Below are 6,380 nucleotides of genomic sequence, written 5' to 3'. Positions count from 1 at the left end.
GTATTTAAGTAATTCAAAGAATTACTGAATAAAATTCATACATTTTGGAGATTTTTTATTTAACTTCTTGGCATCTTCTCTTTATCTCGTTATGATTTCATTTAAGCATTGGAATATATCTAAAGATAAAAATGACTACTGTTTTTTTTTTAGTATTTAAATGCTACGCAATGTTATGCGTATAGAAAAAAAAATACATGGCTATACAATGCCACAAATAGAAGAAACTGTTTTGTTGAAGTGACCGATTCATCTTTTAAAATATTACAAAATAGAAAATGCTAAAAATAAATAAAAAAGAATCATATACATTTGACATTTAAAAAAAGGTTTGTGCGAAATGAATAAAGAACAGAGTTCTTTTGCTTAAACAACTGACGCGCTCTCCAAGAGGACGGGATGGCAAAAACGAGACAACATTTTCATGTCATGCAACCTAATACTAATGAACAAATGTGTAATGACAAGTTATTTTCGAATGTGTAAAAAAAATAACGCTATTGTTCGTAGTAAATTTTATCATGGCTATCAACTTAAGTTAAAGTTCATATGGAAACAGAACTGTAACTATTTCTAAAGGTTTTTGTTGCATTCATAATCAAAAGGAAAACGATGCATTTATACAAGGGAGTTAATAGCATATTGTCGGGCATAAGCCAACTGCGTTAAATACCCGGATAAATGTTGCATTAGGGAGATGGAATGATTTTTTGTATGAACTAAAAGTAAGCAGCTAATTTTTAAATAGCTTCATTGTCCATCTTAAGCAATGGTTATATTTCCGACATTGAAATAGTCCACAAACACTTTGAAGTTTGACCCGGAACAGGGTTCATCAAGTTTTCAAGATAAAATGCGTGCCGCACATTGTCTTCAATATCGTCCTATAAGATTGTATTGAAAATCCTGGGTTTTGTTTTTGTCGGGCATCATTTTTATAACAAAGATTGAACAAAAAAAATTATGTGTGTAGTGTCAATGTATGCATTTCGTTAATAAAGACTAACCAGAACCAGTCTTAAACTATTATAGAATATTTTCTATCATAAATGAAATGATGAAAAATGAAATAATATGTTATATTAGTCAATTACATGTTATAAGTTAACCTTAAAACTCATATAAAAACAATAAATTATAATTTTTGTGAAACCAAATTCTGCATCTAAATATCAATTCGCTAATTAATAGTTTGAATCTTGTATGATGTACAGCGACCGCTAATTTGTGTAGGACGGCATGGTTCTTATCAGCAGGGTTAAGTACTCTGAGCTTTCTTTAATCAATTTCGAGCATTCTTCAGTACGATAGTAGTGTTAAATATATTGTATTTTTGCTATCTATAATTATTCCGTTATTTGTGAGTGGCTACTCATAAAAGAAGGGCGAAAGATACCAGAGGGACATTCAAACTCATAAATCAAAATTAAACTTACAATGCCATGACTAAAAAGGAAAAAGACACATAGACAGATAATAGTACGCAAGACAAAACATAGAAAACTAAAGACAAAGCAACATAATTCCTTAACACAAACAATCTGAACACGAAAAAAATATTATGAGGGGCCAAGCTTTCGATGTAAATTTTGAAATACAACTACTCTGTCACATACATGCATATATATGTATGCTAAACTATGAGATGTTTAGTTTATGTTGTCTTTTTGGAAGGAGAGGGGGTGGGTAGAAAAGTTAGTTTATTTTGCCTCTTTTGGTTAATACTATGAACGTGTATTGCATATCTTATGAACATGATATAGTATGAATGTATTTTCTATTATGCAAATTCTATAGAATAAATAATTAAAACAACAACATATATACATCTTTATTAACAACATATATAGTAAAAAATATGTGCACTCGTGATACACGCAGGAACGTAGACAAAAGAAATGAGCACTGCCTTTTTCTATCATAAAAAAGTGTCCATGCCCTCCACTGGCACTCTGTCCCTTTCGATTTCTAGCTGGAGGACTGTTGAAAAAAGAAAACGAAGAAACGAAATTATGACCCTTAATTGAACTGTAGGCTTAATATCGAACGGCTTCCGACAATGAGCGAGTCATAGCATTTATAAAAGTCTCCGAAATAATGACAGACAAATAAAACGAGGAACGAACGCTGCATGCATCACCCACCACGTGAAGCTAAACCCAGACACGGTTAAAATAATATAACGATAAGAAAAGGACACAATCAGTACTTAGTATTTCAGATAAAGCGACTATTCTGGTACCCGTTTCCAAATATCTAAATTCAATGAGTTGCGATACAGACACGACGCATCGGTCAACCAGTACGTGCTGGTGACTGTTAAAATTGTCAAGTATTTTAGTAGTCTTTCTCCCACCACCTTGTATAGCTTTAGCCTGCAGAGAAACATGATACCCTGTTGATGAAATCCGTATAACGGAAACGTGTATGCGAGCAATGTATCAAAAATAAAGTAAAAATAATTACTGAACTTCGAGGAAAATTCAAAAAAGAAAGTTCCTAATCAAATGTCAAAATCAAAAGCTCAAAACACATCAAACGAATGGACAATAACTGTCATAATCCACACGTGGTACTTTTATCTGAAAATGTTGGATTAAACCTGGTTTTGAAGCTATCTAAACATCTTTCTTGTACGACAGTCTCATCAAATTTCATTATATTGACAACAATGTGTAAACAAATCAAACAGACACAATATGTAAAAATGTCAATCATTGGGGTATAGCAGTTAACATTGTGTTAAAAGGAATAATTATAATCTTAATCACTATAAAAACAAACAAACATAAAAAGCACAAAATGGCATATAGATCAATCAGATTAGCAGAAATTTAATACAAGAATACACAAATTTACCGTAGTACAATATCACAGTAACAAGAAGTACAAGTACTGAGCCACGTCATATATTTCGTTTAGATATTTTTATCTATTGTGGATTGAGAACAAGTAATTGCAACATACATTTATCCCTTTCCAATTTACGGATGAGAGTGCTGCCTTGTAGCGGCATAAGCCTGCTCTTTCTCGAAATCTACAAAGGTGTCTTTAACGTGCAAGAGATGTGTCTCTCTCTTAACACGGGTAAGTCATGATTTATCGTTTTCCGACGGACTATCGTCGTTTCTCAAGACCATATTCGCAAATGGTGCCAATATATGTATCAACAAAGCATAAAAAGGCATATAGGCAAAATAAGAGAAAAAAACACAATGACGGGATGTACAAGTACCGAGCCACGTCAAATGAATACCAAAAAAAACCCAGACTATACAGTAAAAGTAATATTAAGTAAGACAAGTAAAAGAATAATAAACACGTTATTAAGACGATAAACAATGGCAGTAATCATAATCTATACTTCAAGACCATCGTGTACTATTTGTGAAGTTGATACGGAATATTTATCAACAAGGTCTTGGTTCTTTCCGATGGATTCTTTTTTTTTTAGAAAAATGAAGAAACGTTCTTTGAAATACCCCTGGTTCATCAACTTTCTGCTTAGACACTGGTGACGTTTTACAAAGTCTTAAATACCGCAATACGTTGGGAAATGTACAGCCCCTATGCAGGTTAAGTTGGTATATTGCTATTAATTATAAAAAAGAAGATGAGGTATGATTGCCAATGAGACAACTCTCCCCAAAAGACCAAACTGACACAGAAATTAACAACTATTGGTCACCGTACGGCCTTCAACAATAAGCAAAGCCAATACCGCATAGTGAGCTATAAAAAGGCCCCGAAAGAACAATAAAAAACAATTAAAACGAGAAAACTAATGGCCCTAGGTTTTTATAAAAAAAAAAAGGGAACAAATATGTAACACATAAACAAACGACAACCACTGAAGAACAGGCTCCTGACTTGGAACAGGCACATACAAACATATTGTGGCGGTGTTAAACATGTTAGCGGGATCCCAACCACCCCCCTAACATGGGACAGTGCTATAACGGTACAACATAAGAACGAACAATAAAAATCAGTTGATAAGGCTTAACTCATCAAATAGATTAAAATGCAAGCGGACGTGGACGGGTGAGGAAAATTAAGTTTCAATATCAAAATCGTTTCAGCGGTATACTACTGTTGCCTTTATTTTTCATAGCTTCTGGTAATTGAGATATATATATACCAAATGATGGGACAAAGTATAGGAGCTGATAATGGTCAAACTGATATCGATATTTTTGTCAACTTATGTCATACTACTACTACTATCAGATATTCTTATTTAAAGTTGATTAATATTGGGACGGTTTCAAGAAAAAGAATCAAATATGCAAACAGGCCTCTCCCCTCCTCTCCCCACACAAACATACATAACTCAAATGTTGAACCTTAGCTTCTAAAATTATTCATAAATTGTATTAATAGCAGAAGAGCAAAAATCCAATCAATACGACCTAGGAATCTGTAAGATAAATAACTTAAAACTTTAAGCATAAAATAAAAATAAAAGTAGGCACCTGCATAAATAGAAAATAGATATATACATGCTCAGATTCTAATTTAAAATGGCATTGTCATTTTTCGCAAATATTTTAATGAAATAATTAGAAGAAACGTGTTTCATTATTGAAGCTGTACTAATGGAATACCGCAATTATTCCACGAGATTATGTTTGCAAAGTGCAGATCCGTAATTCTTTCCAATTTTCACTACACGAGACAAACACGTCCTAATGAAGATTTAAGGAATTGCTTTATTATTAAATTAATAATATTTAATTCATCTAATAAAGATAAATGCATGTGTATTACCCCCCTAGGGAATGAGAAATTATCTGCATGTTTTAACGCTACATGAAAGACAGTAATACTGACAATGCTGGATTTGTCATGTTAATTTTGGATCGATCTGGAACAATATTAATGCTATAAAATATTATATAAAGATGTGTGAAAATGGATTTCTATCAGATTATATTGTATCTAAGATTCCTTTATTGCTACAGAATTGTTTTTGTCTATGCATAGATATTATTATTAGTAGAGAAGCTATCCCTATTAGCCTGTCTGTTGTACTTTTGTTTTAAGCTTTTTTTAAATAAGTGGCTTAAGAATTTAAGAAATGTCAAAATGTTTTTTTGTTTTTTTTATTATTGCTTATTTCTTTTGGCCTTTTTGATTTTAATTTATTATTTTTTTACCAAAAAAGGAGATGTGGTATGATTGCAATGAGACACCTGTCCACAAGAGACCAAAATGACACAAACATTAACAACTACATTAGGTCACCGCACGGCCTTAGTTCTGATGAATATTTTCAATTTCCCCGAACGATGTATGTTTACATTCATTTTAAAAGCCCATGGTATATATTATATAGTTGTGCTTATTGATGACCCTCTATAAGTGAAACTCTACGAATAGAACGAAAGTTCCATTCAAGCACTGCTCGTTGTGTATGAAAACATATAGAAAAAAAATATTGTATGTAGGACAACGTTTTCAATGGTTTGGAGAAACATTTTGCTTGTAAACCTGGATACTTTTCGTGTAAAATAAAATATGCAGGATTTAAATTAATAGTGTTATACCATAAGAAAAACTGGGACACAAAATAAAAACGAAGATACAAGTCGGAAATGATGATTCCATTTTAACCTATTTCGCCCAAAGCTGCATATTGAAAATCATTTACACAAAAGTGAAAAGATAGATTTATTATTTCAATGATTTTCAACTTTGTACTTTATTTGTCCTTCAAACTTTTTTTATTCGAGCGTCTCTGATGTCCCTGTTGTAGACTCGCGCCTGGCGTTCGAAATTCTAAATTTCGTGTGGTTTTTTTTAACAAGAAGGAGACAAGTATGCTTGGAAATGAACCTATAAACGATGTCTGACATGTCCAAATTAAGTAGAAGAATATATTTAATATTCTTTAAATATAGAAAGAACTTCATAGTTGATGCACACTTTTGTGTAAAGTAGAAAAGTCGTTTGTTGTTTCATAAGTTCAAATTAAGAAGACTCTTGTAATGGAAGCACAAAGATGGAACTTCGAATTGAAATGACTGTTCATATGCAGCAAACCAATCATGATGGTTTTAACAAAATCTTGGTCAACGAACGTTTCCATTATTTTTCAAATAACCTCATTATATTTTTGTTGAGGCCCATGCACACAATCTTCCGTTGTGCTTATTGTTAACCCTGTTAAATTGTTACTAACGAATAAAACGAACTTTCTGCTGCAAGAGCTGTTCTTTGAACTAGTGTTAGACTGAAAGGATGATAGTCATTCATTTAAGGAGGATGTAGTTTTCACTTAGGGAATGATGGTCATGACCATATATAATCTTATTAGTTCACATTCTGAAGATTCCTATTATGGAGAGGTAAATAAAAAACTTCGAAATGAAATGACT

Source organism: Mytilus trossulus, chromosome 4 (assembly GCF_036588685.1).
Source record: "Mytilus trossulus isolate FHL-02 chromosome 4, PNRI_Mtr1.1.1.hap1, whole genome shotgun sequence".
Taxonomy (NCBI): domain Eukaryota; kingdom Metazoa; phylum Mollusca; class Bivalvia; order Mytilida; family Mytilidae; genus Mytilus; species Mytilus trossulus.
The sequence above is the reverse complement of the archived record's forward strand: the minus strand, read 5'-3'. Positions refer to the sequence as shown.